This window comes from Leopardus geoffroyi, chromosome C2, assembly GCF_018350155.1.
Source record: "Leopardus geoffroyi isolate Oge1 chromosome C2, O.geoffroyi_Oge1_pat1.0, whole genome shotgun sequence".
In the NCBI taxonomy this organism is placed as follows: domain Eukaryota; kingdom Metazoa; phylum Chordata; class Mammalia; order Carnivora; family Felidae; genus Leopardus; species Leopardus geoffroyi.
In genome coordinates, this window is record NC_059333.1 from 106,771,810 (window position 1) to 106,782,500 (window position 10,691).

The following is a 10,691-nucleotide window of genomic DNA, read 5'->3' on the forward strand; positions in this document are numbered from 1 at the left end:
TTTATTTATTTATCTTGAGAGAGAGACAGAGTGAGGGAGGGGCAGAGAATCCCAAGCAGGCTCCTCTGTCAGCACAGAACTGGATGTAGGCTCGAAGTTATAAACCCTGAGATCATGACCTGAGCCAAAACCAAGGGTCAGGTGCTTAACTGAGCCACCAAGGCACCCCTGATTTTTCACATTCTTGAAAAATGTAATTTTATTACAGATTATTTTTTTTTGTTCCATGTATTTTGTTCTGTATTTATTCATGAAGTCATAAGAACAAAATATTCCAATAAGGAAAATGAACATAATTATAAAAAATTTTAAGGTAAAATCATATGAAATGCTGATATGCAATCATTTTTTAACCATAAAAGTGGCAACCTCATTTGGTTCAACCTAACAGAATAAGGCAGAATTCACATGGGAGTGAATTCACAACTTTTTGGGCTTAGAAGCAACAGAAGAAATCATAAAGGAAAAAGAGCATGTTAAGCATCTGACTTTGGCTCAGGTCATGATCTCACAGTTTGTGAGTTCGAGCCCCGCATCAGGCTCTGTGCTGACAGCGCACAGCCTGGAGCCTGCTTCAGATTCTGTGTCTCCCTCTCTCTGCTCCTTCCCCACTGACACTCTGTCTGTCTGTCTGTCTCTCTCTCAAAAATAAACATTAAAATAATAAATAAATAAATAAATAAATAAATAAATAAGTTCAAAGAATTAAAGGAAAATATGTTAAGAAGGACTAAATAATTAGGGAATCTGAACAGAGAATTTTCAAACTATAGAGAAAGAGCCAAATGGATATTCTACAGTTGAGTAGTAACTAAAATGAAAAACAAAAAAAAAAACACCTCACAAATGGGCTTGTTAACAGATCTGAGATGGCAGAAGAAAGAATCAGTAAATATAAAGACATACCGATAAAAATTATTGAAACCAAAAAAAAAAAAAAAAAAAAAAAACAAAAGGAAAAAATACTGGAGGAAAATGACAGAGTTTTTGTGATCTGTGGGGCAATATCAAACACCCTAACATAAATGTGCTTGAAGTCCTAGTGGGAGAAAAGAGAGAGGAAAGGGAAGAAGAAAATATGAGAAGAAATAATGTCATAAAAATAACAAATTTGGTGGAAAACTTTAACATTTCAACAATGGTCAATAAATTCCAAGTGGGCAAATGCACAAAGAACCACAAGTATATGTATGATTGAAAGCAGCAAAAGAAAAATACCATGACACATAAAGGAGAAAAAATATGATTAACAGCTGACTTTCATCAGAAATAGCGCAGGCCAGAATGCAATGGGAATGGTATATTTAAAGTGCTAGTGGAAAAATATATCTGTAAATCAAGAATTCCATATCCAACAAAAAAAAAGACAAAATAAAAACATTCACAGATAAACAAAAACTGGGGTAACTCATTGCTAGTGGACCTGCCCTAACAAATACTGAAGGAAGTCCTTCTGGCTAAAAGGAAATTGATGGTAACTCAGAATCACAGAAAGGAATGAAGAGCACTGGGAATAGTAAATTTGTAAACATAAAAAATTTTTTTTTAATTTTCTTCTCTTAATCTCTTTACAAAACATGTACTTACTGAAAGCAAAGATCCTAACACTGTATTGTTAAGTTTATAATGTGTATAGATGCAATAGTGTGTAAGACAGTGATAGTACAAAGAAGAGGAAAATGGAAGTAAAACTGGTACAAATGGAAATAAACTGGAAAAATAGAGGTAAAGTGGCATATTTTATTGGAATTAAATCAATATTAACTTGAAATAGATTATAATAAATTAAAGATGCATATTGTAAACCCATGACATACTTCTCTAAAAAGTGGTCAACCAGTGGTTTAGTGAACAGTATACTAAAATCTCTTGTATAGGATTACCCTCTAGGGGAGCTTTTTTCTTTATTGTTATGAAGCAAAATATATATGTGGAAAAGTGTACATATTAGGAATGTATAGCTCAATTAATTCAGTAAGCAATTTTAAGATCTGTGTGAATTCTCTTGTAGCTACTAAATTTACACTTACCTTCTTGAAAGATCTGCAGGTTGCCATGCTCTTTTGAATATATTACAATAAACCTTTAACATGTTATTATTTTAAAAAGATGCATATTATAATCTCTAGAGCAACTACTAAAAAAAAGTTCTAAAATGTCCTTGAAATTTCTATAGTCAGAATTATCACTTGAATATAACAGTAAAAATATGCACTTTTTAAAAAAGACTAGAAATAAATATACAAAAACAGTAATAGTACTAAATCAAAAGGGTAGCATTAAAAGGGACTCTTTCCTTCTCTTTGTTGTTTCTGGATTGCATGAGAAGTAGTTATATTTTTAAATTGGAATATTCCAATGAAATTTAAACTATGCAAAATATACTATAATAAATATACCAAAAACTCAGGAGATAATAAAGGCATTTAATATGGGTATCATGCATGGGCATCAGAGAGTCTATGAACCTCCTGAAATAATGTGCACTTATATTTTTCTGGACAGAGAATCTATAGCTTTTATCAGATTCCCAAAGGGATCTATGTGTCCAAAAAAAGGTCAAGAATCAGTGTTCTAAAGTATTAATAAATGACCTGTCATATCCCATTCATTTGGACTACAGATTTTAAGGCACCCTTACCTAATTATTGCCTTTTGAAATGATAATTCACTAATTTAAGTTAGTTCATAACTCTTTAATTTGCCTTTATTCTTATTTCGGAGGCTCAGATCTGGGTGACAGGAAGAGATAGGGTAAGGAAAATATTCTCTGGGCTGCAAAGACAGGAAATAGCAAGATGATTATATGAACTCGAAGTCCTCTACTCCCAAAGCAAGGTACTAAGCTATATAATTCTTACTTTTATTTTTTCACATAAGTCTTCAGGATAGAACTTATGAGTTTATGATTTTAAAGATTTCTCAGGTAATTTGGCAGCCAGGTTTGGAATTATTGCTCTGAATTAATGGTGAAACCCTTAGGCCAAGAAGGTTTGTAATTATTTCTGTATCCCTAGCACCCAAAGCAGTGCCCAGAACACAGGAGACTCTTAATAAACAATTTGTTGAATTAAAAAGGAGTCTTCTTTTTCATTGTATGTGGATAAAAAATATTTCAGGCAAAGTCAAATTATCATATATATTACACATAACGAATATTCAAGGTAAGACAATGGCTATGCTCCTTAGATAGTAAATTACTGGTCATAGCAGAAGATTTCTGTTTGGATTATTAGTGCTGAAGTATTTCAGATTTCTGGCCTTGATATCCTTTCTGTTCTCACTGATCAAAGTAAAAATAACCACTCATTCACATTATTTCCTAAGGTAAATATAACATATTTCTTGAGTCAGCAATACCTTTTGTACTCTTGAATGACTGTATCAAGAGATACCTCAATTTAGACAAACTTACTGTTGTTTTTCTTTCCAAGCAATAGGAAAGAAATTATTTATGAATACAATGTCATTTTAGATGACTTCCAAATCCAAGCAAAACAAATCTTCCCATATGGTTGCTTAGCAAGTATTAAAGTTCTTGCTATTATAGTAGCATTTTGAAAGTATAAGCCTATGAAAATCATAGATTAAAAGTATAAAAAGTACTTTTAACATGATATTCAGATAAGGTTATCTGACCAGGTATTTCAACCAGGAACCCATTTACCTTGTTCCCTCCTGAACGTGCAAAGGATCCCAATCTTGTAAAAAGAGAAGTTTTAAGCAGTACATATATGCATGCTAGTAGGCCTTATTAGTAAATCTATTTTATTATAAAATTCATTTCAAAATTTAAAATTGTTAATGATAATTATGCAACAACAAAAAATTAACTGTATGGGAAAAAACTGAGAAAGAATATACTTTTAATGATTAAGTGTAGTAGAACACTATCCTGATTAGAAACATAACATCAAATGTGCTGTTCTGGTCCACTCAATATTCTATTCACCAACATACACTGTAAATATAGCTGAACAGCCCATATTAAACTTAAATTAAGTTAGATTCACACATTTCAAGGCTTGCCTGGTCAACCTTGTAGTGCATATATCAGAAATCTAGAAGTGGCTTGAAAAAGAAGTCATTCCTCAGGGAAGAGTGAGTTAAAGTAGACAAGCTAAACCCTGTAACAATCTTTTAGCTGTCATATTTGTGATCTCCAAGTTCATATTATGTACCCATCACTCAAATTTCTCTTTGATCTAGACTCCTGCTCCATCCCCTCCTCTACCTTGGGTCTTATTTATGAGTCTTAGGAAAAGAAAGGGTAGAAAAAAAGAGGGTGCACATAAAAACTTAAAGTTACTTTCACTATAACTCTTAAAAACACTCAAGAATATAAAGCATTTATGCTTAGGTATTACCTACCTCTAAGAAAATGTAGTGTGAAAAGGGAGACAGGCTCCCTTCCTAAGTTCTGATAGAGGTTCATGCAGGAAGATCAGTCAGCTGGCCTGGCACATTGGGAAATACCTTGCACATGTGGCAGTGCCTAGTGGGATCAGCAATGCTACAGGCAGAGGAGGGTCAAGGCAAAGGGGGATTTAAAAAGAGAAGGTGAAGTCCTTCTTCCCCTCCCCTCTTCTTCCCAGTACTGGGACATATATGAGGTAATTTTCCTCAAAACTGCCACAGACACCTAGGAGACACTGAAACCCACCTGAACTAGAAGGGCAAAAATCAGTAAAGCACCTTTTGCAAAAGGAAGTTTAGTTCTACTTTAACATTGATTTTTTTTTTTTTTTTAGAATGGCTCAGATTAAACAGTAGGAAAGATCTGGAATACAGAGATGCTGTAGTATACCTACAATGCTCAAATGACACCCATATCTGTACGTGTTGCTAGGATACTGTCACATGATAACATCTCAGTGGATCAATGGCTCTATCACAACCTCTGAAGTAGATTTCCACCTGGAGTCCAAGAAGCTTGAGACCCTTTAATATGTTCTAGGAGAATCCCTAGGAGAATATTCTCTGAGAATTTAAAAATGTGCATTTAGAGATACTCTAAAAACTAGTAAATAAGTATGTGAAGGCCCCACTTATTATCGAGCAAATCAATGCAATTTCAGTGCCAAGATTTACGTTTGTGTTCATAATCAAGTTTGGTGCCGTGTGATCTTCTAAAATGCTGGTGTTTGCCTTCAATGTATCCATAAGCATGTCTAACTATCATTAAGGAGGCCTGTCTAAAAGTCAAATGACAACAATGGCCTCACATCCACAGCTATACTCACGTTAAATTTTCTGCCAGTTAAAAACACAGTTGCAATTATAATTTGCAACTAAGAAATTTTCACAAAATATTAAGTCTTTACTATCTTACATTATATAGTAAATTAAGAGTTTTTCACTTTATGAAGGTAAATCAAGTACTATTTGATTTAGTACCAGAAGTATTATTCAGGGCTAATGAAAAAAGACTGACAGACCAAAGTCATTCTTGTATAAAATTGAGGGATTCTGTAGTAGACTGAGAGAAGTGGTGGGAGAATGAGGCACTGAAAACTGAAACACATGAAACAGAGTAGGCAGTACAGATAGGGCAAACTCAAAAAACATGAGCTAGAGCAGCCCTTGCTGCATTTATCATTTGAGCTCATGTTCTGCTCGTCTGCATACACCAATTTGCAATGATTACAAGAGCCATGAGAGTAGTAAAAATTTTCTGTTAAATAGATTTAAAAAAAAAAGTTCAATACTCACTACTTTTGGTTATATTATTAAATGACTAGATTATCAAAACAATGGCCCAGCAATGAAAATAGGCTTATTTTTCAAAATAGAAAACTTGAAATAATTGCAATAACATAAATCTCAAGATCATTTAGGCAATACATGAAACATAAAACATGAAATCAAAACTAAAATGACAAGGGTGCCTGCTGAATGCCTCAGTTGCTTAAGTGACCAACTCTTGATTTTGGCTCAGAATAGGTCATGATCTCACAGTCACGAGATCGAGCCCCATGTCAGGCTTTGTGCTGTGTGTGGAGCCTGGTTAAGATTCTCTCTCTCCCTTTCCCTCTTCCCCTCCCCCAGCTTGCTCTCTCTCTTTCTCTCCTCCTCCTCAAATAAATAAATAATAAAATGTTAAAAAAAAAAAAACTACAATGAGATATTATCTCACACCTGTCAGAATGGCCAAAATCACAAACACAGGAAACAATAAGTGTTGGCAAGGATGGGAGAAAAAGAAACCCCCTTGAATTGTTGGTGGGTGGCAAACTGGTGCAGTCACTGTGGAAAACAGCTTGGAAGTTCCTCAAAAAATTAAAAATAGAACTACCCTATGATCCAGTAAACATAATACTTGGTATTTACCCCCAAAATACAAAAACATGAATTCAAAGGGATAACAGGCACCCCCCTATGTTTATTGCAGCATTACTTGCAAGAGCCAAACTATGGAAGCAGTCCAAGTGTCCATGGATACAGAAAATGTAGTCTATATATAGAATGGAATTCAGCTATCAAAAAGAATGAAATCTTGGCTATTTGCATGGATACAGCTAGAGAGTATAATTCTAAGTGAAATCAGTCAGAGAAAGACATATGATCTCATTCGTATGTACAATTTAAGAAACAAATGAGCAAAGAAAAAGAGACAGAGAGAGAGAGAGAAATCAAGAAACAGACTCTTTTTTTTTTAAATTTTTTTTTTCAACGTTTATTTATTTTTGGGACAGAGAGAGACAGAGCATGAACGGGGGAGGGGCAGAGAGAGAGAGGGAGACACAGAATCGGAAACAGGCTCCAGGCTCTGAGCCATCAGCCCAGAGCCTGACGCGGGGCTCAAACTCACGGACCGCGAGATCGTGACCTGGCTGAAGTCGGACGCTTAACCGACTGCGCCACCCAGGCGCCCCAAGAAACAGACTCTTAATTATAGAGAACTGATGATTACCAGAGGGGAGGTGGATGGAGAGATCGGTGAAATAGGTGATTAAGATTAAGGGTGTACTTTTAATGATAAAAGAAAGAAAGAAAAAAGAAACATAAAACATGTAAGTAAATTTGTCTATCAATATAGACATATGTAAGACATAATGTAAGTAAAAAAAAAATCATCTGTGTTAAGTTAATTACATTGGTTAAGACCTATTTTCATGGCTATTGTCATTTTATTTTAATTTGTACATTTAGCTAGTAAATCTATATTAATATACAAATGTGTTTGAGGGGCGCCTGGGTGGCTCAGTCAGATGAACATCTGACTTTGGCTTAGGTCATGATCTCACAGGGTTTGTTCAGGGTTTGAGGCCCACATTGGGCTTTGTGCTGATAGCACAGAGCCTGCTTTGGATTCTCTGTCTCCCTCTCTCCCTACCCCTCCCCCACTTGTGCTCTCTCTCTCTCTTTTCTTCACTCTCTCTCAAAACTAAACAAACATTAAAAAAAATTTTAATATGTAGATTTGTTTAAGAGGTAACTAAGTATACTAAAAAGCATGAGCTCTGGAGCCTAGACAGCCTGGGTTTAAATCCCAGACCTGACATTAATTAGTTGTGGGATCTTGAATAAGTCATTTAGCCTATCTGTGCCTCTGTTTGCTCATCCATACAATGGAGATAACAATAATACTGAAAATGTTGTGAGATTTAAAAAAAGGGGGGGGGGTATGAACTCTGGAGCCAGAATGCCTGGGTTTTATAGTTCAATTTCTCTTCTCTATGGATATACTATTGCAGGGTTTTACTGTGCCTAACTCAGGATTATAAAAAAGATTAGATGAGTGTGAGTATGTGTACATTTCTTTCTCTTTCTCTTTCTTTCTTTCTTTCTTTTTTTCTTTCTTTTCTTCCTTTCCTTTCCTTTCCTTTCCTTTCCTTTCCTTTCCTTTCCTTTCCTTCCTTCCTTCCATCCATCCATCCAAGTGCCTAGAACACAGCAAAAGTTATATGTTACCTAGCACTATTGTTAATATAGTTTCATTATTAATATTAGTATTATGGTTTTACATTTATATAAACACTAGGACTGTAAGAAGTTTATATACATATATACAAAACAACATTATGATATAGTATCAAAATCTATAAGGTGGGACAAGTAATAAGAATTTTTTTTCTCTTTAAACAGGGCCCATAAATGACTAAACTTAAACTATTTTTTTAAAGTTTATCTCCACTATCTTGTTTACCTTAAACTATGTTTCAACAACAGAAAACATATCATTTCTGAAACTCTTAAGAGTAGTGGCAATCTAGGAACACAGCAAGGTTCACTAATGTTTTGGGGGTCTACTCTCATCTCCAATCATCATTGACCACTGACAAAACACTGTATCAACTACACATGCACAACGACATGGCAGCTACGAGTCAGGCAAGTGCTTGACATCAGCCAAATTGAGTGTGGTTTTATTTCTGCTAATTAAATTTAAATGGTAGGTAGATCAGTGAATGAAGTAAAAATAACAACAGTAAAAACAAATAGTTTTTCAGTCTTCAGTAAGGCAGCACAAATTACTTAGAACAAATAGAAATACCACCTTTCATGCACAGACTGTGCTACTTTTTCATACCAAGACAACTATCCATGACTTAGAGGATTTTTTGTTTAGAGATTTTTTTTTTCCTTACACTTTTGTGATTCCATGAAAAATTTAAAAGTATTTGGGAACAAAATGCTACTGAAATCACAATGTATCAGTTTGTTTTTAAATAAGGATAGGAGTGAATGCTCATTTATATCTTTATTTAAATGTCTTTTTCTATCAAAAAATAATAGGCATCTTAATTTCTTCAGGAATGAGCTGGCCTCTAAATAAATAAAACCATATACTGATAGTATACATCCTCTGTTACAATGTCAAGACATGATTTAATTCTCTTTTGCTGGGACACATGATTAAATTACCTCATTTGTCTTTGCCATGCATGTGATGGTTGGGTTTTTTTTTTTTCTTTCATACAAATTCACAAGAAAATTCTTCATAGGTGTAATTTCCTTAAAAAGTTTGGTGCTCTATGCTCCATCCTGGATAGGGGATACAATTTGGATAATAGCCAATAGATGGCACTGTTCACACTAGGTAGCAAAGACCTCATAAAGGTCTCATTACAGGCACAAATTACTAAGACCAAATACCTGTTCAATCAATGCATTTGAATTTTCTGTGATGAGGACATATGTTAACAGATATTAACAAATTTATACTTAGTAGTTATCGAATATGGAGACCAATTTAAGGCAAACCATTTTCTTACTCACCTAAAAATATTTATCGAGTACCTACTATCACTAGGCACTAGAGACACAAAAGTGAATAAGGTATTTCCCAGTCTCAGATAATCATACAATAATGTGACAAGTAAAATTACTAATGGAGATATGCACAGAGAAACACAGGGGCTCATTCTGGAGATGGAATGGATCAGGGAAAATTTTTGCAAAAATGATGCCTGAGCTGCTCACAGAGGACTCAGGTTGGAGAGAGAGAGGTTGTTAGTATATCAAACTTTAAACAAAGGGAAAAGCAACAGCAAGGACAAGAAAATAAGAAATGGTATAAATAAAGTGGAAAGTATGAATCAGAATGTATTAAGATATAAACCTGAAAAATCTCTGTAGCACTCAGAGGGTCTGCTACCTAAGAAATTTGGACTTCAACCTTTGTAATGATAGGGATTCGTAAAGGAGAGACACGGAGTGGCATGATCAGATTTGTATATTAGAGAGATCACTGCTAGAAGTATGTTCACATGAATTTGAATGGAATAATATTAGAGGTGGGAATCCAACCCAGTGGCTATTGTGGTAGTCCAGGCCACAAGCAATGAAGCCTTAACCAGAGCAGTAGCAATAAAGAGAGGAAGACAATTTTGGGATATATTTAAGGTATACGTGTTAACAGGATATGGCATTCAAACGGATGTAAACAGATGAGGGAGGAGGAATCTAGAATGAAAAACAAGACGATATATTTCATAAGTCCTTTTGAAATGCCACAGATGACTTTTTACTTGATCCATCATCCTTTAATTGCCTTTAATATAAAGTATAAGTTGCTATCCTGCCTTTACCCATCTAGTCTTTTCTCTTTGACAGTTTCCTGTACTTTACCTTGAAAACATCTACCAGAATTTGTAAGAATTACCTCAAAAATATTCATACTATATATTTGTCTTCTATTCATTAGGTGTTACTTCATGAGGACAGGGTCATCTCTCCTAATCTAGATCACTTTGCATAACTGGCACCCAGTCTGGTACATAGTTGATGCTCAACAAATACTTGTTGAAGCAATGGATATTTCTGAAGTTTCAAGCTCTACTCACATTGTGCTTGGCTGATTATTTTCCATCAAGATCAAACATGACTGTAGGCCACGTTCAGAAAAGCAAAAACCACAAGAGATGCTGCCTATTCATTAAGGGCTTTAGTTTTTTTTCAGTGACAGCTCTTCTCACCAGGACAGGAATGAGCCTTTGACATGTCAACTTAGAAGCTATTTTCCAGTGTAATAGGTGTTCTCTGGTCAGGTCAGCATTCTCCATCAAGGACAACAACTAAACTACCACTCCACAAGAACAGGAAGTTTCCTCCTTCACCTTCTTTCATGGATATTAATTTATTCAAATGGATTAATCTTCTCTTCTCAAGGCTATCTTAAGATATCACAGGGGCTGGCCAATTTAACTGTCCCTTAAAGAAAAACCTTTGCCCACTCTCACATTGAA

General features: G+C 34.8%; 1 protein-coding gene across 1 annotated transcript in view; it reads right to left on the reverse strand.

Annotated features, from left to right (window-relative positions):
• The window catches only part of LOC123611328 (serine/Arginine-related protein 53), a 250,972-nt gene that overhangs the window by 19,072 nt on the left and 221,209 nt on the right, over positions 1-10,691 (reverse strand). The window lies entirely within an intron of this gene.